Genomic DNA, 26,025 nt, shown 5'->3' on the forward strand with positions numbered 1-26,025 from the left:
TCCAAGGTCAGAGCCCCCTTTTCAGCAGAAGAAAAGAAAGGAAAGCGTCATTTAACATTTCTCCTGGCTTGTGTGGGTTGTTAAGTAATAAGCCATGTGCCAAAACCTTAATCTGCAGGATCAGCTCTGAAAAGAGGAAGAGAATTCTGCCAAGCATTTATCAACACCTAAAATTGTTTCTTTTCATTCCTAGAACTAAAGCTGTTTTATTAAATTTATAAACCTGAGGTCCACTGCTCACCTCCAAACCTGCAGGCACTTCTCAGATTTTAAGCCATGGCTCTCAGAAAGCAAAGGGGGGGGTACCCCACGCCAAGGCGGCTGTTAGAACAAAGACTGGAGGCTCCCTGAGCTCTCCCCAGCCCTGAGGGTGTGCAGACACCCCCGCTCCAGCTGTGAGCCTTGGCAGGGCGGCTCCCCCCACAGCCCTTCTGGACAACTCCGAAGAGCAGCACCCCAGATGGCAGCCTCGAAAGGAGAAGCTGTGCAGCTGTGGCCACACCACCATGTGACACTAGATGCTGGCGGAGGGGGAGGAGGGAGCCAAGGGAAGGGCTGGATGATGCTGCTGGCCGCCATGCCCCCACAAGGTACAAGGTGGGGGGGGAATCTCTGAGATCTGGAGTCCCTCCTAGAAGGAAAGCAGAAGCAGCTCCTAGGAGCCAAAGGCTAAAACAACAGGCAAGGGCAGCTTCGTGGGCTTGGACCCAGCAGTGTGCTGGGGGCCGCAGAGAGGAACAGGAAGTCAGTGGGATCCTGGGAGGCATAATGGTGCAGAGAAGGGAGCACTGGATTGTGAGTTCAGCAACATGCTCCCCCAGCCAGCTGTGTGTCCTTGGGCAAGTTGCTTTGCTCTTCCAGGGCCTCTGCCGGTTCCTGCCCAAATGAGATCATTAGAAAGCCAACTGTCAAGAGACCCTCCCAGCTCTAATGTCCATGACTCAGTGATTCCCTGTCCTCAAGCCTCACCCATCCCTGGTGCTGACTCACTCACGTTGCGACTGCTCGGTTTTCTTTTCTTGACCATCCTTCAGATTCAAAGCAAAACAGGAACATAAAGGCAGAACTCCAGATGTGGGGTCAATCTTCCCTACTTCCCATGTTACTGAGCCGGCTGCAGATCCTTGGGGAGCAGTGGCCTAAGCGTTGGCCCCCAGGGCACCCTTGAAGCCCAGGGCCCCCTCTTCCGAGTCAGGCCTTCACCATCCCCTCCTTGGCTCCGGCAAAACTCCCTGCTCCTGCCAACCCGGGATAGGAGAGGTAGGGGCCGTGACGAGGCCCAGGGATTTCACTTAGAGAAACACTGCCAAAATCATACAGCCGCCTCAACTTAAGCTTTTCAAATCTTAGGATATTATTTTTTGCCCTGTACTGTAAGTCCATGGCAAAACTTAAAAGCTTTAATAGCATTTTTGTTTCAAGTTGAACAAGTTTGCTGGAATGTAGGAAGAAAAACCATCAATTTCTTAGGAGTAACTGGGAAGAAACCCCATTTTCCAGTGTCCCAGGACTGCTCCCCATTTCATTTTAGTTCTTTGTCTCCCACAAAAGGAAATGAGGCTTCATCTGAACCTTAGCACATATCACAGGTGAGACATAAAGAAGTGGTTTTGCCAAGGAATCAGAGACAGCTCTGACTTGGAACACCATGCTTAGCATCCAAGTGCATGGGGCCCCTAACTTTCCACTGAACTCTGACCCTGAGTGAATCACTGTGGGGTAAACAGAGATAAAGATAATCCTAAAAAACCCTCTCTGGTGCAAGGACCCCCCCCCCCATCTCAGGCTCAGCCCCAGCTTGTCTCATTGCTCCAGTTCCTCACAAAGGGTAGAGGGGGAGATCGAGAAGTGCAAAGATCTAGGGCGCCCTTCCCCCCAGAGCCAACAGCCAGGGGAGAGAAGCCATCCACAGGGGCTCCTCCCAGCCAGCCCTCCCACCCAATCTGGGTTCCCCAGCTCTGCCTGTAAATTCCTAACCCCACCCACTCACTGATGTCTTCCCGCCCCCGGAGCCCCCTGGAGAGGAAGCAAGGGAGGTCTAGTGCTTGCTTCCCGCCAAGCCTGGCTGGGGATGTCTGTGGAACTCCCATGCACTAACCACAGGCACATCATGACCGCCGTCCCTCATCCCCAGGATGGGCCGGCTGTGGGCTCCTCCACAGGCCTGACTACACCATTTCCACATGACAACGGGCTCTGGATTCCGACACAAACCGAAAGCAATCTCTAGAATACAATCAAAATCACAAGCTGGATCCTACTGGCCTCAGAGTTTTAATAATCAGACTGGCTGTTCGTACCCTTGGAAGAGACTTAGGCATTCTGCCTCAGGGAAGTGGGAGTCACTCAAAAGACCCACGCAAAGGGAGTTCACCGTGTTTCCTTCTGTGAAGATCACCCAGTCACGGCTTCTGCAGCCAGATGTCACTGCAGTTCCTCAGGGGCCCGTGCCAAAAAGAGACCAATGCTATAGACCGAAAACAGCCCAGGGGCCAAATGCGATCCCAGGGTGTGTGGCGGTGGCCCGCAACAGCATTGGAGATGAACTCCCACGGGGGGGCGGGGAGGCATGGCAGTATTCAAGTGGAAACTGGGTAGGGCTCTGCCAACTGTTGTTGCCTCTACCGTCCAGTCAGCCAGAGGCCCCAGCAAAAAGACGCGCCCCCCCGCCCCCCACCAAGGAAGTCTTTCAAGGAGACAGAGGAGTGCAGTTTTCTCCTCGCCTCTGGAAGAAACTCCAACAGCTTATACAGCCAGCCCAAGTTTCCCCCCCCAACCTCAACCAGGGCCTGTCATACTCATTCTCCTACAGATGGACACAGAATCCTGGTCTCTCAAGGAGTGGTCTTATTCCCCTGCCACCCTGCAAACTACCTATCTGCTCATAAAGGCTTTAAAATGATCAAAATGACTTTAACCTCACAGCTTCAGTGTCTGGGCTATTCTTTTGCCCTTACAATTTTGGTAAAGTCTGCTCCATTATTTATAAGAAGAGTCTCCATATACATCAACTAGTGCAGGTTTGCGCTTTACTGAATTAGTCATTACATCTACAGTGGTCAGAGTTTGACCAAATAGATGCATTTTTTACCAGCAAAATTATACTACACAACACACTCATAATCTTGCTGTTAGGGTAAAGCGGCGTCACCACCACCACCAGGCCAGGGAAACATCGTCAGTATGACCAGCAGCAGCTGTTGAAACACTGGTCTTTTACTTAGCGTAGGCCAAATACAAGATGATCAAAACGGAGTGGGGTAACTCCCCCATCTGTGCACCTTCACCCTTCCTCAGAGGCCTGAAGATCACAGTGGACTCCAACCCTTTGCCACTCAAAGTGTGTTCCCAGGAACAGAAGCATCGGTATTGCCCACGAACTCACTAGAAATGCAGACTCCCTGCTAGAGATGGGGGGTGGGAGGGATGGGGTGGCTGGGTGATAGACATTGGGGAGGGTATGTGCTATGGTGAGCGCTGTGAATTGTGCAAGACTGTTGAATCACAGACCTGTACCCCTGAAACTAATAATACATTATGTGTTAAAAAAAAAAAAAAAAAGATAATAGGAAGGGAAAAAATGAAGGGGGGGGAATCGGAGGGGGAGACAAACCATGAGAGACTATGGACTCTGAGAAACAAACTGAGGGTTCTAGAGGGGAGGGGGTGGGGGGATGGGTTAGCCCGGTGATGGGTATTAAAGAGGGCACGTTCTGCGTGGAGCACTGGGTGTTATACGCAAACAATGAATCATGGAACACTACATCAAAAACTAATGATGTAATGTATGGTGATTAACATAACATAATAAAATAAAATTTAAAAAAAAAAAGAAAGAAAGAAATGCTGACTCCTGGACCCCAGCCAGACCTCCTGAATCAGAATCTGTATTGAACACTCACAGGCACACTAAAGTGTAAGAAGCACTGCTCCCAGGCCTTTCTCCTCCCACCTCCACACTCCCCCGGCCATCCTCTACTCAAACATACACTGTGGTCTCAGATCTGAGAGCAGCCCATGCTCCCTGGAGGCCACTGAGGCTTTCTCCAAGGGGCCAAGTCGCCATGGCCACCCCACTCTGCAGGCCCTCCTGGCTGCACCCTGCCCCACTGGCCTCCTCTGTTGACTTGTCTGGGGTGGTTAGAAATGTGTGAGGCATTTCTGTCCCCCCAAAGTGGTTTATTCATGAGGAAAAAGATCTATTTTTAAGCGTCAACTGCCAGCCCATCCTGGCTCACCCAGTCCCTCTCCTCCCACTTGTCCAATTAGAAAGATCATATTGTTTCCTGGCATACAGTTCCGAGGGCATGCAGCACGGGCAGGGGACCTGGAGAGGGCTCCAAGAACAGCTCTTAGTGAATGGAAACAAGATGACTTCTGCTCAAAGCAATTTCCTCAGCACCCACCCTTTCCTCCCACCACGGACCCCATGCTGAAGGGACGCCAAGGCCACGTGGAAGTAACAGAACACCAACATATGCAAGACATATTTTTTACCCTCCAAATACAGCAGAAAAAAAGGAAAGCCAATCAGTTAACTCTCCTTTTATCCCACCCAAGTTGAAACCGTAATAGTCTAATCCCAAATTCCCAGATGATAGAGAGATGGATCCAAGTTTTTCTTATATGGAGGAGCGTGCCCAAGAAGGATGTAGTATCAAAAGCTTCTGAGCTTGCTGCGCTCTCAAATTCTGACTTTTTAGGGGGATCTGGAAGTGACCATAAACAGCTAATTTACCTTACTATCCTGGTGTACTACAGGGATGGCAAATATGTCAGGCCATTTGCCTTTCCTTAGCTCACAGTAGATGGCACTAATTCACCACAGTGCTTTTTGTCACTGAGCCTAGATACTGCCTTAGAATCCTTCTCAACAGAGCCCCTCTTCCTGTAGAACCTCAGAACCCTCCCCTAGAACTCCTCAATCAGGATGTACACTGGAGCAGGACCCCAGGTGACCCGCACATGGTGAGAAGCACTGGCGGAAGCAGTACCTGATGTGGGTCCACAAAGTGAGATACACTTGCTACCCCTGGTCTAGGGTCCTGGGGTTCCCATGTCTATTCCAACATTTCCAGAGCCTCAGAGCCTCATAGCCTATTCCACTCCTTCATGCGGCCTACCTGAGTATGTGACTATACCACAATGGAGACTGTCATGTTTCCCAAGTCAGTAAGAACAGGTGCCCATGACACCGACCTTCACATTCAACCCTTTTCACTAGTCCTGATGATGAGCAGCCACATCTGCTTTGGCACACTTTCCCTTTCCCCACATGATCCCCACAGGAAAGGAGCACTGCAGTGTAAGCTGCCCCTTCATAGAGCTCCTGTCCTGTTGGAGATCCACAGGCTGCCTGAGGCCTGCAACCACACACTACAAATCCTTTCTGCTGTCTTGTGCCCAGCACCAAGCACACACCAGCAAACACGACCTCAATAGCATGAGCCCTAAGTCTGCAGCCTGCTTCAAATTCCTGGCAATGCCACTCAGGAGCAGCGTGAGGACCCTGGGCAAGCCGCTAACCCCTCTGAGCCTGTTTCCTCCTCTGTGAAATCAGAGGAAGCACTTAACTCAGTGTTCTGCTCAGTTACTGGGGGGAATAAACGGCAGAGTGTGAAGTGCTCAGCACAGTGCCTAGCATATCTATGCACTCGATAAAGGTGGTTATTGCTATCATGAAACACAGCTCGTGCTCAACAAATATTTGTTAACTGACTTTCCCATCACCTTTGACTATCCTACTTCCCTGAGAAATGGAGACCTTTCAGACCCTCTGCATTGTCATCTAGGTTGGGAAGGAGGCATTGTAGTCCCTGAGGGGCGGGGGGGGTCGTCTCTGGACAAGCTGGCCACATCAGCATCCCAGGATGTGGGTTGGTGGAATAGAGACCTGAAACTGCACAGCCAGGCAGGGCATTTTCCTTACCTCCACTCACAACTTCTACACAAACCAGCCAACTTTTTGCTTTTTTAAAAAAAAGGTCATTAGCATTTCCATATGTCTCCTTTTGAAGTTAATAAAATAGATTTTTAAATTCCATTCCAACCCACATACATCTCTCACTTCTCTGATCTCACAATGCACTTGGGTAGGACCACCCATTTCAGCATTTAATGCTCTCTCAATATTTCATATAGACCGTATGACTCTCCAGAAAAATTCTAAGTGGCCTCTAAGGTGATCAGCACAATGTGTGGCAAACAGAAGGTATTTTTTTTTTCAAGTACACATACATGCATATACAGGTTTCCTTTTCAAGCAAAACAATAAATGTTTCTGCATTTATCTTGCACTGGCAAAGTGCTAAGCAATGTAACAAAATATATGCCATGCCCATCAACATCCATTTCCTTGTGCGCTAAGAGATATGTTTGATGTTAACTAAACTCTGAAATGGAACTCTTCCAGTTTTCTTTGGTAAACTTTGAAAGTGTAATAAATGAAAAGGGACTGAATTAGGTCACTGTCTTGTTTGTTTCCTTAAAAAGAGACTGGTGATGATCTCTGGGCTGCAACATTTTATCTGCCAACGCTGCAAAACTGACGGAAGAAACATGCTATGTCTTTCCAAAAACAATGGTTTCCGTGTTAGTTCCTCCTTTCAGTTCTAACTGATTTCAACACACGCCACAGGCCTTGGTCTTGGCCTTCCTTTTTGGGAACCGTGAAGGGCTCACATTCACAGCCTGCAGAATGCAGAGGGCCTGGGGATCGCTAGCAAGGACTGGCGGGAAGAGAACCACACTGGTCATTTTCAGTCTCCCTAACATGGGGAAGAAGTAGAGGTGTTTGGGACCATTCCTGGCACCTCTGTCCAGGCCATTTATTCGAGCATCCTGTTGCTGTGGCTGCCCCACAACCAGCTTTGACTCCGAAGTGGCACATCGAAACAGCTAGAAAATTCACTGTTTAATGTCAGCCCTGGACACCAGCTCCTCCTCCAGGGGTCAGACAATGGTCTCGTTGAAGCAGCTCTCTGGAATGGATTTGGAGTGACCCGCTTGTCTGAGCAAACCGCACAACCCTGCCAGGCAGCTGTCCCCTCGCTTATGGGGACATGGAGAGTTGTCATCCCAACCTTGGCCCTTAGCAGTAAGGAAACCCCTGTGTTTTCGGTGAGCAAAGAGTGCTGACCTCTAGCAGTGCCAGAGAGAATCATGGGAATGTTCTGAGCAGAGCCTGAGGTCTCCAGGAGGGAAAAAGGCAGGAACATTAGCACTAAGAACAAAGGAGCAGAAAACCCTTTACCTCCCAGGGAGAGGAAGTAGGTCCCTTAATTAACTGCCTGATGTATCACCCATGAGTGGCAGCCCCACCTCCCCAACTCTCTACCACCCCCACCTCAGCCCAGATCTGCATGGCACTTGCTCTCCAGACAGATGCTAAATCAGCTACTTTGAATCGAGTTGTCTAACAGGATTTCTCAGTTGGCGGGTAGTGAAGGTAGGGGAGAGGAACCATCTGGGGACACAGAGGGGGCAGGAGAAAGTGGGGAAGGCAACTTCCAAGTATCTATTGATAACAAAATATGAGCACACTGACTGAAGGCCCAAAGGCCTTATGAGTGCTTCCTTTGTAGTTTCTCAACTGAGTACCCCCAGTGCAGTCGTGAGATGTGGGAGCCCACTGAAGGACACTGCAGAGCTCCTATTTCACATGTAATTGCTGCTTGTAGAAACCATTTCACATTTACTGTTGTATGGAGAACACAGAGGCAGCCCACGGCCTGTCATCAGACTCATGGCTGGGCCAGTCACAGAGTCCTTGGGAAAGGGGAGGGTCCCCTTTCATAAACTCTTACATTATGACCAGCCTGACAGCTGATCAATCAGTTACAGAAACAGATCCGGGGAACCCAGGAACACTCAAAAGGGGGGAAAACGTAACGACAAACCCATAAAATACTACTATGCTGCAAAAACCACACAAAAGAGGACTTGCAGTTCAGGGAAATGCATCACAGGAAAATGGTAATAATTAAAGCAGTGCCAGGTGCCTGTGTACCTACACAGGTGAGGGCAGTCATTAGCCTACAAACAGTAGAAGCCATAACCACTAAGACTAAGTTAAACTAGAAGAAAAAGGAAAAAAGCATCCGCATTGAAAAAAATGCATTTCCATAGTAGAAATAACATTAGGATGCTTTGAGTTTGAATTCTGACAAGGGTCCACTTTAAGAGGGAAGCCATTTGTAATTCTAGAATCCTTAAGCTACAGCAATTTAGTAGCTCCATGACCTTTGGATTTTTTTTTTTTTTTTGAACCACTGTAGTTAAGCTTTTGTCCAACTACCTCTATATCCTTGGGAAGTAAATTCTTTAGCATTGTGTGATGGCTCCGATTTGCCATCAGGAAAAGAAAAGTGAGCAATCTCTAAGAGACCTCACATTACCCCAGAGCCTGCTTTCTCCAGTAGGATCCCTGGAGAGACTCAGTTTTCTGAATGGTAAGCACTGCTATGGGCCCAGCAGGATGACTTTACGGAGCTGCCAAACTTGCTTTGTCCCTCTGTGGAACCTACCAGCAAAGGGAGCTTGTGAATTGCTTCCCGAGACTTCCAGGAATCGCCCTGCTCGGCTGCTCCTGGTTGCGGCCTGTGTGTGTGTGTCCCGGGAGGCAGAGAACACATCTCAGCCTTTCCCGCTCCCCTCAGAGCTCCCATCAGGCGGGTTGCCTGTGTGCCCACCTCAGTGCTGTGGTCTCCGCACTCTTCACCTGCACAAGGCCACTGCCCCTCTGTCCTTCAAGGTCTAGCCTTGTTGACATCTCTTCCACGGAAGCCTTTCCTTTCAGACTATCTGCCCCCACCGAATGGGATCCAGTCTTTACCTGGACCCCTTCAATGGCACAGCACTTTCTACGGCACGGTGCATTTAAGAGAACATCTTTTCTCCCTTCCTGGAGAGCCCTACAAACTTCTTGAGCTCGGAACCCTCACTGGACTCACTGTCACATGCCCACAGAACTGCACACCCAGGGCCTGCTCAGTAAGTGCCTATGGGAAGCTGCCTAGGGCCCCGTTTCTGCCTGCAGGGAGGGCGGCAGGTGTCCACAGACCTTGCTGGGGCACGGGGACGGCAGTCTCCCATCCTTCCTGCTGGGGCTCTCTAGGCTTCCCACCTTCCTGCTCTGCCCCTCTGTGAGGATGGAGAACAGCAGGACAGTCGTGGCCATAGCCTCACTCCTGAGACACAGTCCTCAGACCCCAGGCCTGGCCTCCCGGATACACGGAGAGAAAGAGTGTTTCCTCAGCCAGAGAGTCACCTTCAGATACATACAGCTGTGGGCCTGAGACAGGGCGACCTGCACAGTGCCAACCAGGACAACACATCAGGAGGATCAGGGCAAGGCATGAAGTCATTGCCGTAGGTGCACTGAGGACAGAAAATGCGACTGGGGGGAGGAACTGACGAGGCGGGGGGGATTCTGTCATAGCCTCTGAATGTCTCTTGCAAATTCCGGGCTGGGATGCTAAGGGCAGACCCACCTCCAGTGGGCAGGCTATAAGCACTCTGCCTTGGCTTTTGCAAGGGACTGAGAGGCAGCACAGCTGACTGATCTGGGACCAGGTGGGAAGGGCTGAGGGTGGCTGAGGAAAATCACGGACCACCCACCAGTGCCGAGGTAGCCATGAGAGGGAGACGCTTGACGTGCCAATAGAGTTTCCTGTTCTGGGCTCTGGGCAGCCCCTTGGGTGGCTCTCTTCTAGACATTGTGCAATTCCCTTACTTCATGCCCCCAAGCTGTGGGGGCCTCATGCCCAGCCTACTGCAGACAGCAAACTCCTGAGGGCAGGGACCACAAGTGTCTCCCCAACTCAACATCACAACCTCCCACAGCATCTGGTGCACATAGCAGGTGCCCAGTAACGACCTGCTGAATGACACCTCGGAGGTAAAAAAGAACTCAGATTTTTGGTTTGGAATCGTCAGAGGTAGTACATTTTGAACACAAAGTACAAAAACTGTATCAGCCTCTCCATTCCCCCCTGTAGGGGACAGGGTGGGCATGCAAAATCTCCAAATCAAAATCCAAAGTTGCCTTCTTATAGGGCTACCATTTCTCAGAGAAAAATTAGCCAGGAAAACCTCTGTTATGATTTTTGTCAACAGGATGAATATGTATCATTTGTTTGAATCCTCAAGTCACAGATGTGTGCAGACACACGGAGGACTCACAGCTCCGCTGACTACAGCAGTTTCAAAGTAGCTTGTTCTGGTGAGACCAGGCTACCTTGGTGGGGAAAGTCAGGCCAAGGGCAGCAAAGTGTGCCAGGAGGTCCTGGGCCATATTCTGGTGCTCGTGCACATGCGCACACACACACTCATACACATACACACAGATACACACACACTCATATACCAGAACACAAAAACAAAGACACAACCACTGAAGTGACTGTTTGAACAGGCATTTAACTGCCTCTTAGTCTGCTTTTCAGTAACTGGGTCAGAATCTGAACTTTTCTTTGTCTTCCTTTTTCTAAAAGAAAACATCCCCTAACCAAAATATGGAATTCATCTGCACGGTAATCCCAAGTGGAGAGCAGACTCATTTCCTCTTGATCTGTGTCTCACTCACGCCCACTCACTCTTGTTTCTCATGGACAATGAATGGAAATACTCCCCTGTAGGAATCTCAACCGCCCTCTTTGAAACAGATGTTTTGGAAGTCCCTGACAAGCTGCCCGTCACTGTGAGGCAGATCGCACACGTTCACAGCCCGTCGGGTCCAACACTTCTGCACGCCCGGCTCCAACAAGGCTTGCAAGAGCTCAGACAGCTGTTCCATGAGATCAGATAAAACTCTGTAGTTCAGCAACTTTTTCTCCATGTCCCCTTTCAGCAACATTCCCCATCAGGAGGCCACTTCTAAGGCCCTCCTTCAGCAAAGTCATTGTCATCTGCTACAGAATCAAGACTGGGATTTCCCGGGCATGTCTCTGTAAAGATCTAGTATGGTCAAATCCTTCGATGAAAACATTACTTTCAGGAAATGAGCCATGCACTTGGGAAAGAAAATGAACTTTTGTAAGCCACCAGAGCACTGTTCATAAATTTCTGCTAGGCAAACGGGGCCCTCGTGGCCTGGGAGAGTTACTACTCAGTACTTCCTAAGCACCCACAGAAGCTCACGTTTCTCCCTGAGGGCCTCACTTGCCCCAGGAGAGAAATGCACTACAAGCTTTCATCTTGTTTAAAACTGTGTGATGCATGGAGGCAGATCATTCAAGCCACCTGGGTGTGCTGTGAAATAGTTTCTCCAACAGTTCCAGCTTTTCCAAATGCACCTATAAAAACAAAACTAAATGTCTGTTAAATCCACTCTTTAGGGGACCTACTTTGCTCCAGAGTCAACTGACCAGAGAGAAGCTTCAGCAGAACCTAATACACTTGCTCCAACAATCTGGTTATTGGCCAGAGTAAAGAATAGGTTCATGCACATTTGGAAGGCCATGAACTAAGGCAAGAGGAGACACCCCAAAAGAGACCTTTCCTTACCCAACTTTTGCTAAGGCCATGATACAGAGGATGAACTGGAGAAGCTAAGGAATCTGAGAGAAGCAACCAACATTTAAAAAGAAAACCTCTGAAACATTATTCCCATCTGCCTCAGCAATGGGCTTCAAAACAGTTCTGATTTCTACTGCACCAATAAAACTTTCCATGACTGTGAGCCATTAAATCCAGGCACAAACATACTTCTAGAACTGTACATGCCTGCTCAGTATTAGTACACACTGTTAAGGTTAGACTATTGGCTCCTTTTCTCTACATTCTTCTATCAATAAGGATTATTTACATGTAACACTAAATTTCAATTTTATTTGGAGTAAACTTTGAGTGGAATGACCATAAAGTTGTAATCATGATAAAAAAAAAAAGACATTTTCTCAAACCAGGTATCCTTAGGTACTGCATTCACCAAACCCAACAGGAAGAAAAAAATATACATACATGCATACGCATACACACACACAAAGATAAAAATAAAAAAGGGATTAACAGAGAAGGGCAACATAGTGGAATATTTAAGGACATAAACTCTAGCCCAAGGGACCCATCCCCAGCTCCATCACTTTATCATCCCGTGTGACCTTGGGCAGATTAGTCTCTGAGCCTCCGTTTCCCCATGTGTGAAATGGGGATAATAGAACATACATTTCTAGCATGGGTGATTCATCTTGAGGCACAGTGTCCAGCAAATGGAAAGCTCTCAATAAATGGTTGCCTTTATCATGTGGTTCTTACTAACCTCAACTCCAGGACCCGCTGGTGCTTGCTTACTTAAGAACGACACAATCTGGCAGAGTCACCTGCACATATTGACTATAACTGGCCTCTTGTTCGCCTTGCCACTTAGAGGTCACAGTCTACACGTTCTGTTTATATTGACAAAGAGTTTCCTGATGACATAGTAGTTACACAGAAATATCTATTTGTTTGGTTCTTTGCTTTTTGCTGCTTCCAAATGTCTGTGGATTGATCTATGTGGATCCCAGAAATGTAATCGTTAGTTGCTTGGCTAAAGAGGCTTCTCTCTGTGTTTGTTTTTACTAGAAGTCAGTCCTCTGAACCTGTGGTTTGCAAACTTTCTTTCTGAGCATGGAACACTATTTATCAAACAGAATCTGACAAGCAACCCTAGATGCGTATATGAAACAGCGAGAAGCAGAGCTGGTGCTGATTATAAAATAAGGAGTCGACAAGGGCCACCTTGCTCCCATGACCACCATCACCTCCAGATAATCCCTAAAATGCCATTAGAAACTGTAGCAACTGCAGCACTCTGTGGAAGATGCTCAGAAAAACACTGATCTAAACCACTCTTCCAATTTGGATCTCAGAGCCTATAAACACCACATGGCCTGAACTTGAGTCTCATTGGTGAGCTCCTGCTTTTCATCTCCTAGCTCCGTCAGTAACGACAAAGTCAGAGACCCACAAAACCACGATCCCTTGCTTACTAAATGTTCTTAACATGGCTGTGGTCTGTGAAGATACACAGACTCTTACTGTCTTTGTTTTACTAGACCATACACCGAGTTATAGCAACTCCCCAAAAGAAATGCCGTAGGACCACAGTGTTCATTGTACGTACGTACAATGTATGTTATCATTATTCCTGGCTTCTGGAGGAGCCATGTTCCTCTTACACTTTGTTTCACCCTTTAGTCCATGACATACAAACCAAGATCAATCCAATCTAGCAAAGACTCTGAAGAATACTGGAAAAATGTTCAATGAATATGCCACTCTCATGCTGAAATGTATATCCTTACAGGGCTTATGAAGTACCACACGGTTTCCACACATATGAAATGATGAAATGTTACAGGGATGAAAAAATTAGAGAGAAGTTCAGAGCAGGGGAATCAGAAGGCTGAAGCAGCTGGAGAAAGTCATCACTTCAGAAAGCACCAAGACCAGGAAGCAGGCCCCTCCTCCTCAGTTTAATGGCTGCTCAGCGGAAGCATGACATAGATTCAACTGTGGGAAGGCAAAAGGTAGGAGACTTGCTCAGGGTGGTCTGAGGAGACAGGCCAGGAGTGATGGGGCTGGAGCCAACCAACAAAAGATCCCAACCAATAGGGAGGAAAATATTTCCTCCACAGAAAAAGCCGCTCCATCTCCCAAGGGAATGGTTGGAAGACTCCCAGCCTGAGTCATTCGGAAACAGATTTTACAAACCACTCCAGAGTGTCCCAGGGGAAATGATCAGGCCATGACGGAAGAAGAGGCTTCATGACCAAGTGGGTCTTTTCCAGCTCCAACTCCCATGATTCCCAGAACCTTCTGCTTCTTCCCAACTCACTGCGGCCAGCGTGGCCAGAGCCTGACCATCACGATCCTCCCCTGTGAGCCCGGCAAGGCCTGGGCGTAGCTACTGATGTGGCTCTGCCTGAGTCCTCCCAGCTGCCACAGTGAGCCCGCAGTCCTGGCTTCCGTGTAAACAGCCCCACCTGGCCCCAGGGCCCTGAAGAGATGGTGGACGTGATAACCGAGGATGCAGAGCTACCAGGCCCCGGGGGCACTCAGCAATCAGGCTGCGGCCAGGGGCACTGCCCCGGGCCTTTTACGTTTCCACATCTCACTGGGGCCTTCGACATCTGCTAATCAGATTTGCTCCTGGGAGCCGGCAGTAATTAAACTCGCTGCATGGCTGGAACACTGGCAAGGTCTCATATCCCCGTAGCTGTCCAGCGAGGGGAGCAGATGGGCCGCATCTGAAAGTGTGTCTGCTTGAATCTAATTATTAGGCTGAAAGAATGAGCCCTAAGTGACCCTGGTCACCTCAGAGATGGCTGGTCAGACAGGCCTCGGGAAAATGTCGCCTCGACAGCAGGGGGGTAAGGCTACAACTTCTCCATCAGTCCCTCTCACCTTCTTCCCAAGGCAGTATGAGCACCACCCAAGCTGGATCACTCACACTGGGACTGACTGGGTGCCATTTTCTGGTGCCGTTAATCATATGTCAAACACATTTTTTCTTGGTAAGTATTCTCTTGACTCAGGTTTCTAGAAAATCCCTGTCCAGAAATTTCATTTTAAGCCAGAAAAGCCTCACAGAAAGTATCTGATTAGATAAACCACCACATTTTTTTTTTTTTGGTCTCGTTTCAGTTTTTAACTGGGCGTTACTGTTAAGACGGTATCCCTGTTAACTATTGCTGTGTAACAAAGCTTCTCAAAATGTAGTGGCTTAAAACAATGATTTATTATTTCTCACGATTCCACGCGCCGTCGGGCAGTTCCTCTGCTGGTTTTGCCCCAGCTCATGGATGCGCGGCTCTGTGGGGTCAGCCATGCTGGAAGGCCCGCTGAGCCTTCATTCACACATGTGGCAGTTAATGCGGCCTGTTGATGGCGGCACCGCGGCTCTCGTCCATGGGCCTCTCATCCTCCTGTAGGCTGGGCTGGCTTCCTTCCACACAAGTCTCAAGGCAGAGTCCCAACAGGGCAAAAGCAGAAGCTGCTGGACCTCTCGAGGTCTAGGCTCTGGAACTTACACAATGCTTGTGCTGCATCTGTCACTCCAAGTGAGTGAGAAGGCCAGCCCAGCCTCAAGGGGTAGGGAAATAAGGCTGTAGTTCTGGATGAGAAGAGCAAAAAAAAAAGGATTTGTGAAAAAAAAAGGTTTCAAATTCACCACATGTCAGCATTTTCCCAGTGTGTCAGAGTGACAGGACTTCTGGACAGTGGTCACAGGTGCTCTTAGACCAAAGGGATCCCAGAACAGATGCCGAATCCTACAGCCCACCCTTGAAAACCCGCTGTACACATTACCATGTTAAAGTCTCTGAAAAGTCCCACAATAAAAATACATCCTGCTTAACAATGAACAAATAACCTTATAGAAACCAAAGAAGACTACTTTCCTGTAGTAGTTGGAAACCTTGGTCACGAATCCTGAATTTTGGGAATAGTTCTGGTTTTGCATGCTTTGTTCTTGGTGACCTATGAAACATCCCAGAAATGTCACGTATGTTTCCAGAACACCTCCTAACATATGAAAGTGGCACCACTACTGCAGGTCCTGAGGTGGGGTTATAAAACTAAAAGCCACCACAGTTCTCTCTCAGGTAAGTAGACATGAACAAACTTCCACTCAGAATCATCTCGCATAGCCCTAGAAAACTTTCTTAAAAGTTGTAGGCACAAAGGTTTGGAGGTTTTTTTTTCTTCAGATATAGTATTTTTGAGCACTGACATTCGTACTATTTCCTACAGAATGAACATGAACATTTACTCTGACTAAACTTCGCAAATTTGAAATTCAGGGAAAATAGCATGACCCATAGCAGAGCAGGAGGCCAAAGACTATGCTTCCACAGAAGCTGATGAAGAACTACTCTACTTCTTACCTACCTATTGGTCACCGACCTGTACCCTCCCATAAATCTGTACCCTCCCGTATTATTTTCTGCTCAATCAGAAAGAAAAAGCTCATCCATCCTCAAAACCAGGCTCTCCATTGGCAGCTTTTAATAGCAATGATACGGGGGGGACAATGGTCTAGTGCTCTGGTCATAAGATCGCAACAGTTCCAGCGGTGAGTGAAGATTCATGAGGGCTGGGCCAAGTCAAATCATGATCTAGGACCATTGAGACACATGCACTCACGAGACCAGGAACAAGGAACAAGGGCAGTCTCCTCAAATTCAAGAACCAGACCCCCAGCACAGTCCCTGCACACAGAGTACAATGCACAGGGAAGGCACACTGCAATGCTGGATGCTAACTACAAACCTGAAAAAATATCCTATTTACCTTTGCATTTTCTCTTGTGTCAGGGAGAGTGACTGACAAGGAGAGAAGAACCTACACCATCTGGCTGCTAGAAGTTTCTTAGAATTGATTATTCTTACATTCATTCACTAAAGGACAGTGATTCACCCTGACAGCTGTCAGGAGGGCAGTTTACCAAATCAGACTCAAGACATCTCGGTATTTCTTTCTTTGGCATCAAAAACTTGTCAGTCTTTGTCTTATGCTGTGAAATCATCAGGGAAACATCTCCTGGAAGCCTGAATGAAGTTTCAAAGGATGGGATAAAAGTGAATCTACAGACAAATGGGGGGGAATTCCATGGGAAAAAACCCTCCATGTGTGATAAAAGAGGAAGGCGGAACTCCTAAGGGAGACAGAATCCTGAGCACACTGGTCAGTCTAAGAAATAAACAAGGTGACTGGCCGAAGGAGCTCCACAGCACAGCCCCTTGGAGAGCCTTTCTGAGAGTGGATGAACGACATGCAAGCTTGAATTTAAGCAGCAAGAGGTCGGTGCAAGGATCTGGTGAGAGGGTACTTCCTCGGGGTTCCTAGAGATACATCCGGGAGTCCGCTTTAGCTCCTGCTCCCAAGTCACCCTGAGAAACGGCCCTAGGATGTGGACACCACATCGTGTGCTTTTTCCCTCTACCAAGGTAGCTACTCTTTTAGAAACAAGGGACAAAAATGACAACCAAGGGATTCAGCTGCTCAGTGGGGTGTGGGAGAAAACCTGCAGCCAGCTGACGACTTTGTTCCCATTCTCAGTCCATGCACTGAGGGATTCTAAGCGCAGACGTGCCCCCCAGAGCACGGCCCAAAGCACCACCACACTAATGCGATGACACGGCGAGAGCAGAGAGGGGGAAAATTAGTTAAAGAGAAGCACTAACAATTCCAAACTCTGTTATATATAGTGAGGTGTCTCCAGGAACAGGGAACACTTGGACTCGCAGGAGTGGTAGAAAATACATGGCCCAGAGGGGACAAAGATATATCTAATACTGACCACCTGCGTGAAGCAGGCCCATCCCATCATCGACAAGGCATCCACAGGCCATTCAGGATCAGGGATCAGCTGCTAAGCACACAATGGTCGTTTTACTGCCAGAAGGCTGCATCTGTGGAACCTTGAACCCCACACAGGTTGTACAAGCTCCGTTCACCACCCTACGTCATTTCTATGACAGCAGGGTGTCTGCTAGGGAAACCAGAGGGGACAGAAGGGGTCGGGCTGTCAGTGCCATCTGCCTTCCGATGGTATGTGAAGGCAGTGGCAAGGCCCTCAGGACTTGGACAAGCTGCCTTCTCCTGCCTGCAGGTCCAGCCTCACGACACCGTGTTCCGAATCCCACCAACCACTCACTGCTCCCTGACCACACGCAGCACTTCCAGCCCCCTTGGCCTCCGTCCACACTTGTCCCCACCTGGACACCATTCTCTCCCTTCATGCCTTAGTGAAACCTACTCATCTGGTAAGGCCCAACTCAAATGTCACAGCTCTGGAATGCCCTCCCCAAAGGTCAGAATTAATTGTTCTGTCCTCTGTCCCCAGCGTTATCCATTTATCACAGAATCAGTGGCTTCTCTGCTCGTCCTCTCATGGCTGGACCAGGAACTCACTGAGGACGGGGACACTGTTCTACTCTTCGCTGCTCCACTGTCACACAACAGGTCTGAGTGATCAGATATCTGACAGCTTCAAGATCGCATCCGCTCGTCCCCTAAATGACACTCACAGAACAGCCAGCAGGATATTAGAAGATATTTTCCATTTTAGGGTGTGTCCTTAAGACTGCTGTGTAACAGAAAGGAATCAACAAAAATAACAGAGAAGGGTTCTTTTTAAGGTGCACTAACAGCTTGGATTCCCCCTTTTTTCCTTCCCCAGGAATTTCCCCGAGTAATGTAGATGGCTCTGTTCAGACTTGGCTGGCCAGAGATTTCCGTCAGGTTTTTGTTTTCTTCCAGATCTGAGTGCACGGAAAAAATACCGTAATTTCCTTGTGGGCCTAGTTACAATTCCGTAGGCCGATGAGCAAGGAGGAGCCCTCAGCCCTGCAAGAAGCCCGGATAACCCAGTTGTTCCATTTGTTACTGTCAAGGCTTATCAGCGTTTTTGACTGAGGCATGATGTGTCATTTTAGGATCAACATCTAGACACCTCTCAGAGATCAACCCTATATCCTCCCTTCCCCATTTCAGGATTAATGGCATCAAATTCTCAGTATTTTACATTCACTTCAGTGTCTATCAGACACTGATAGAATTCATACTCTACTAGCAATCTCTGCATGTGCTTTGTTTCTGACCAACCTGAGATGTCTCTAAGTGAACTTGCCTATGACTGTTAAAAATGTGAAAGCAGTGGATTCAGTAGGCACCATAGTGGTCCGTGCATACCCCTCATCTCCCTTGGGTGCTGCTGACAGCAAGCACCCACGACCAGCACCCAAGCAGAGAGCAGGCCTTAAGTGCTGGCCTCAAGAGCAGCCACCAGTCAGTGACGGATGTGAGGTGGAGGCAGCCTCTCCCTACTTGCTGGGCCCTCCAAGGGCTGGTTCTGAAGGAAGCCTCCTAGAATTCCCCTGGGATTCAGGCCCAGGTACCCACAGCAGCAACTTACTCAAAATCATCCCTTTATTGCCTTTCATCCCCTCGCTAGTTCACATACCTATTCCCTTACCAATGTTTTCCAGGTGAAGCCCAGTCATAGGATCTGGTCCGAAGGGAAGCCAATCTGAGAAAAGTCTCCACACAGAAGCAACTCGATAACCAATATGGGAAGGCAGACATACAGGGATATCCCGTATTCAAGTGTAGTAAATATGCACAGTAAATAAAACACTGTCATGGGCGCCTGGGTGGCTCAGATGGTTAAACGTCTGCCTTCGTCTCAGGTCATGATCCCAGGGTCCTGGGATCGAGTTCCACATCGGGCTCCCTGCTCCTTGAGAGCCTGCTTCTCCCTCTGCTTCTCTCTCTCTCTCTCTCTCTCTCTCTCTCTCTCTCTCTCTCTCCCCTCTGTCTCTCATGAATAGATAAATAAAATCTTAAAAAAAAAAATAAAACACTGTCATGGCATATTCGTGCGGAAGAACTTTCCGTGTCATAGTCATAATGAGCCTGACAGCCTCAGGAAGCCAACAGAGCTGTCTTAAATCTCTGGGAATTAGTGTGTTATTGTGTTCTAAAAACAGACTGGATTTCAGGGGCTGTTTCCAACTTCCATGGCATTAAATTTCCTTTTATTTTTCCCAGCACCATATTTCCAATAAGCCCTGAAAACACGTACCCCTGGGGAAGGATATTTTGCTATCTTAATAAAGTCTTTCAATCCTTAGGAGAAAATTCACCATATTTCATTCTCAAAAATATTAATTTTACTCCCCCCAAAGAATCTTAGGAAAATATTTGTATTTCTCGCCTGAGTTCCCTGGGAGGTGAAGTTGAAAAGCTAGCTAATAAAGGATAATTCGAATATTACAAAAAATAATCCATATTGCAATATGGAAATAATTAAGATCCAAAGAAAAATTGTCAAGCCCTCAAATCAAAAGCCTTCCACTAGAAAGTAATGTCCAGGGACTCTCATTTGACTAATATGTATTAGACATTATTCAAGGCATCCTTTGCTTTAAAACAAGCAAGTAGGTACTGAATTCAAGTTTCTATAAAAGGTAAATTCATGGATGAGGATTTACTTCATACAAAAAATTCATAAATATTCCATTAAAATACCATGCCCTGCAAAATATCAATTTTATTTTAGAGAAACTTGATTTTTTTTTTTTTAAAGACTACATCTCATTGGGAAAACACATTCCTTCCTCCCAGGAGTGTAGCCTGGACCAGGGTGGGAAGAACAGGGATGGAAGGAGGCAGAACTGAAAGGTCGTCATGTAACCCGTGGGATGTGGGCAGTGAGGTAAAGAAGGGTCTCAAGATGCCACCCAGCTATCTGGTTTGGGAGATGGACCGGAGGTCTTTTTACTGGGAGAGAGCAGGAATAGGTTCATTTTGGGGCACGATGCATTATAAGTGCCAGTGCGAATTCAGGGGAAGACCCCCTGGGCCTGCAGCCTGGAGGAGAGGTTAGATCGGGGGAGGTCTTGCCCATGAGTGGCAGCTGAAGTCATGGGGTGGGCCAGAGAGTTTGGAGAACGCAAGGAAAAGAAGGAAGGAAGTGGAGAGAAGAGTCCCTAGAAACAATGATAAGGAAGAGGCAAGGAAAGTCGGCTAAGCAGTCTGGGAAGAAACACTAGGGAGAAGCAGGTATGAATCACTTCATGGGGTCAGTGAACACCTTATTAGGAGCCAGCATGTGGTGTTCATTGTTATGATTCCATCAACATGAGCTACACCAGGTGCCTTGCACAGGCAGAGGGGACGGAGAAGTACCAAGGCAGTACTCGCAGGTTGATGGCTGGCGTGCCTGCCAGGTCTGGTGCTCCCTGGGTACAGCTGACTTTCCAGATGCTGACTGTCCCAGCCGAGAAGTCACATTAGAACCTCCAAGTGTGTTCTCTTTGGCACTTCCACACCCCATTTCCTCTCCCATACAGGACAATTCTGTATTCAGTGAACTATTACTGAGAAGGCAGTGGGTGCAAAGTTAGGCATCTTAATCAACCTTTCTAGAAAATGGGTCAAAAATCATAAACATCCCAAAAGTCATAAATGACAATTTCACCTGAAAAAAAGGACATAATCACAAAAAAGAAAATACAGGTGGCTATTCTGTTCATGAAAAACATTCAATTTCATTAGTAATAAAAAGAGCAAAAATTAAAGTGAGGTGCCATTTACTTCCCAAACTGGCAAAGATTCGGGTCGTTAGGGATCCTGGCAGTGCGCTAAAACAAGCACTCTCTCTTACTGCCGGGGAGAGCCCAGTGTTCCTGAAGCTATTTTTAAAACTGAACAAATATCTATAAAAGGACAGTGGAAGTTTATATTCAATTATTTTAAAAAATCAGAAAACTCAAATGTTAAAAACAGAAGGTTAAAATGATTTAAGTATATACCACAGATATAATTTTCAACCACCAAAATACTTTAACAAGAAGTTTCTAGTGATACGGGGAAATGAATATAGTATCATATGAAACAGAAAAGTAACTGGCTGTAAAGTTGTATAAGTGTGTAAGCACTCGATTATGGGAAGAAAAGAATGTACAAGAAGAGACACTCTTTGGAGCTCGGCCACCAGATTGGAAGTGGTGAACCCTAAGGAGGCGGATTTTTTTTTTTTTTCTCCTGCAGGTGTATACTTCTCTGTATGAACCTGGATTATTTTGATAATTGGTAGAAAACACAAATAAACATCTCCTGGCGATTCCAGTCCAGCAATAATAGCACATAAGGGTTGTTGCCTGACTTCACAAGTATACCAGTGTCCCAGGCACTAGGGAAGACTGAAGTGTCACCTTTGGGCAGCTGAAGAGGTAGTTACCTCTGCTTTGAGGTGTGCAGGTAATATAAATATGCAAGGGTAACAGCAGCTAGAGAAAAAGAGTACTCCTGGAGGTTTGCCCAAGTGACCTCTACAACCGCCCTTATCCCAAAATGAAGGAATGACTTCAACGTACCTGCCGTGGGGTGTAAATGGTCAATAAGTTGGCTACCCTGACCGTGAATAAACAATGAGAGGTCCGTGAAAGCAGTAGACCACCATGCCAGGCTGGCTGTGACTTTCCAGGCCATAGCCAGCCTATGAACATGAGCAGAAAAATGGATGGAACTTCAACTGAATCAGTTTGAGAATGAAGCAGGAAGAGAGAAATGTGTTGATGAGGCAACAAGACAGGAACCAGCTCCTTCAGATTAGTCACACTAGACTTCTAAAGTGAATTCTCAGTCATCTTTGCCTTCATTACATGAAAGAGATGACCTAAGCTGTGAGTTAATGACAGGAAGAGCCCATTTCCTAAAACAACTTGGCTGCGTATATAGAATAATTTGGATCAAAATCAGGTACATTTCTAAGTCCATCTGAGCTTGCCAATTAGCTCTTAAGAGTTTTTCACAGGCTATTCTGGGCTGGTAACACAAGGTACAGAGACGGGGGCCAATCCCATCTTTACAGGCTGCCTGGCACCTAACCCTGTGAAACGTGGTACGTGGCTAGCCTGTGGCGCGGGGGATGCTGGTGTTTTGAAGGACAGGGCCACTGTATGAAGAGTGGTTTCCACTCGTATGAGAGCATGAGAAAGGGAAAAGATTACAAAAACTTTATTTTGGCTTTTGAATTGATCCAAAAGGGAATGTAGATTAAATCAATATTTAATTGAAAAGAAGCCAGTTTTTCTTAGGAAGTCATGATGAAATTTCAAAGAGCAAATCGGGTGATTATGGGGGCAGGATCTCAGAACTTTAGAGCTCTATATAAGCAGGGATTGCTGGGTCTGACCTGAGAAATGAGGTCAAACCACAGCAAACTATACAGCTATGACTTACCTGTGTCAACAAGCTTCATGGGAAAGCATGTGTATATTTTACAGTGACAGTGAGGGAGACACCTCTACGCCATCCCCGTGTATATTCATTCAGATGAAGAGAGTTCATCCCCTTCCTTTCAAGGCGCAGCTTACAAAGTGGATCATTAAGGTGAAAGAGCTTTCCATGTAAGGATCATGGCATTTCTTTGTGTAGATGGAATGACAAGAGTACCACCAACTGGAACCAAGTCTACCTGACGGAGCAGCTATATATAGCCTTTCCCATAGACTTGAGCATTTGATCACAACAAAACTATATGTTTGCTGATGTGAGATCCAGAACTTCCCCGTGGACTTATTCCATCAGATGGAGGACCTGAATTCTCTGTCGAATAATCCTTTAGAGAGGCCCAGAATTCACAGGACGATGGATGTTCTCGCCACATCAGCACTGAGAAGAGCTCCTTTCCATGTGGGGAAGCATAAGAACCCCTGGCTTCACCTATCCTCCCCCAAACAGATGACTTTTCCTACTTCTCAGAAGAACTGAGACCAGCACATGAGAATTCTCTTAACGTCTATTCCTCGTACTTGAAGCTTATTTATGGCACTACTGCCCTTCCTATCCCGGAGAGCTGCCCCAGTTCCCCTCCGAAGCTAACCACACAGGCACCCACCCCTGGGGCTGTGCTTCATTCCATTAGCTGAGCCCTGCCCACCTGACCCTCTGAAGCCTCCCTCTCCACCCTCATAGTTTCTTACCAGTGGCACCTTCCTACCTGGTTTCCTAGCCTCTGGGCAATCTGCTAGCCACGTTCCCTTCCTAATAGCTAACCTCACTTCTCTGCTTAAAAGAACCTTTGCGGCTTCCCAAATTATAAATGGTTCATACTCCCAAGCTCCCTTATAAACTGGAAGTTAAACTTTAGCCTACATTCACTCCTCCAATTGTCCAATATTTAGCAAACACGTAACATACAAGACACTAGCTGTGCCGCCCCTAACGTGCCTGAAGTAGAGTTCTCGTCAGAGGACATTATAAAACTAGCTCTACAGTCTAACCACAGACATTTATCTTCCATTCCTTCAACCGATATTCACTGAGCACCTACTATGCATCAGACACTGTACTGGGCACTGAGGGTATAATAAAAGACTCAGACCAGCCCTCAGAAGTTCACAATCTACCAAGGGAAGCAACTTTTCATTCTGTCCCTGCTGAGAAGAATCCTCAGGACTCTCCTGTCAAATGGCACAGGTCTAGCCAAAACTTACCAGAAAAAAGGCAAGCCGTCAACATACAAGTAACAGAAGCGGAAAAAGAACTGCTTTCACTTTAAGTCTTTAGTATATCCAATTACTTTGATTTGCTTTTTTAAAATCTTGAAAACCACAATCTTATTTTTACCTTATTTTATCATTTTCCTATCCAGACACCATATATTTGATTCAATGTACTCTCAGTAAAGGAAGAGGGCTATTACACCCTCCCCTATTAAATGTTTCCAAGCTACTGGTGGAAATGAATTCTATACTCTGTCCCTGGAACTTAAAAACCTCACTGTCTTCATAAACTCTAGGCAAGGAAAAGCCACTTTTTGGTGGCTACAGATTCTTCATGAAATGTGATAATGGCTTGTATTTAATACAGACATCTCAATCCTGCTTAATTCCTGAATAGAACGATATTGGAAAGTAAACTCTCTCATTCATTTACCCAGCCTGGAAAAGTCTGAGGATGGCAATGTATTTGCCATGTTTATCACACGAAGGCAGGTAGTTTCATAGATAGTACACACAAAGGACGAATGTTGACAAGGAAAGTGGCTGGTGTTTGTTGGCACCAATTACACAGGAACAGAATCAGAGGTTAGGAAAGCTCACCACCATCACCCTGTGAGCCAGCCAGGATTCAAACCCAGACCAGCATGATTCCCAGTCAAATACTCTTCCCCCTGCCCCCCTTAGACTACATTTCAGCGTAACCCAGGGCATGAATGAGAAACAAAGACATGGATGATTCTAACTGGATTCTCTTGTCATGTTTCATACATATACTGGTGACAACTAAGCATCTAGCCAGCAATCATTCCCTTGAGAATGTACCTCTGTATTTCTGGTACCACAGTAAGAAGACAGTGCTAATTCACTGTAGGTAGTTAAAAGTCATTTTCTCCTGGATGACAGTTCCTAAACTGACCTGCTGGGGCATGTCAAAATGTGACCCTGGGAACATGGTACCTGAGTCAAATGTCAAAATTAACAATCATCAAAGAAGCAGAACATTTAACTGAAAAGTAGTGTTTGGGTTCATATCCTGGTGGATAGTGGTGAGTGTCTCCCTTGGCACATTTCAGAAGGAAGTGAAGAGGAGAAAGGTCTACAGCAAAGACATCAAAACTGAGCCTCAGGCTGTATGACATAAGGTCCAGGTAACACAGCAGCTATGTGTCTTTTCTTTTTCTTTACAATTTTGAATATTTAAAAATATTCCTCTATATGTAGACTGTGAACAAATACTTGAAAAGGAGAGAAAAAACCACTTTCATAACCCTCACAATCTATTAGAAAAAAACTGTATTTTACTTAATAAATTAGAAATTATCCCATTCTTTCAAGGATCTTTCAAGGATCTTCTAGAGCATCAATGTCCAATGGAAATATTATATATATGAGCAGGTATGGCATTTAAAAATTTTAGTAGAAACATTTAAAAAGAAGAAATTAATTTTAATAATATGTTTAACTCTATATATCCCAAATATTATCATTTCAACATATAATCAACATAAAACGTATTAAAAATATTTTACATCCTTTTTTCCTAACACTAACACTTCAAAATCTGCTGTGTTCTTTGCACATAATGCACATCTCAATTCAGGTACTAAGTTTTCATCAGAAATACTTGACCTGATTAAACCACATAAAATGTACAGTTGAAAAAATAGATCTGCATGCCCAAGTTGCCTCAAACATGCATAAAAGTTTTCCAATAACTGAATTAACTATCAATTCTAAGTTTTCAATGAACTAAAAATTCAGTGCTTCCGTCACAACTAGCCATGATTCAAGTGCTCAACAGCCACACGGGGAGAGGGGCTACCAGAATGGACAGTGCAAATCTAGAGCTCTCATTTCGCTCATCTGGTTATTTCTAGCAAAAATTCCCCCAGATGGGGAAAGATTCATTTACTCGTGAATAGAAAACCAAAGAACTCTAACTCCCAATGCTTCACCCTTCTGATGAGGGAGTCCCACTTTGGAGTATAAGGTCACTCTCGATTTATTCAGGAAAAAGATGATCCTT

General features: G+C 46.6%; 1 protein-coding gene across 9 annotated transcripts in view; it reads right to left on the reverse strand.

Moving 5' to 3' along the window:
• Window positions 1–26,025, reverse strand: part of LHFPL2 (LHFPL tetraspan subfamily member 2) — a 154,354-nt gene that overhangs the window by 51,392 nt on the left and 76,937 nt on the right. For 6 of the 9 annotated variants that reach the window (XM_088023363.1, XM_028114442.2, XM_088023359.1 and 3 more), the window contains one exon: window positions 15,015–15,097. The exons of the other annotated variants lie outside the window; for them this stretch is intronic. The gene's annotated coding sequence lies outside the window, so the exon portion shown is untranslated. The remainder of the gene's footprint in view (window positions 1–15,014; window positions 15,098–26,025) is intronic. 9 annotated transcript variants of the gene reach the window in all.

Source organism: Eumetopias jubatus, unplaced genomic scaffold (genome assembly GCF_037043125.1).
Source record: "Eumetopias jubatus isolate StellerSeaLion01/CBP00866 unplaced genomic scaffold, mEumJub1_p1.0 scaffold_5, whole genome shotgun sequence".
NCBI classification, from domain to species: Eukaryota; Metazoa; Chordata; class Mammalia; order Carnivora; family Otariidae; genus Eumetopias; species Eumetopias jubatus.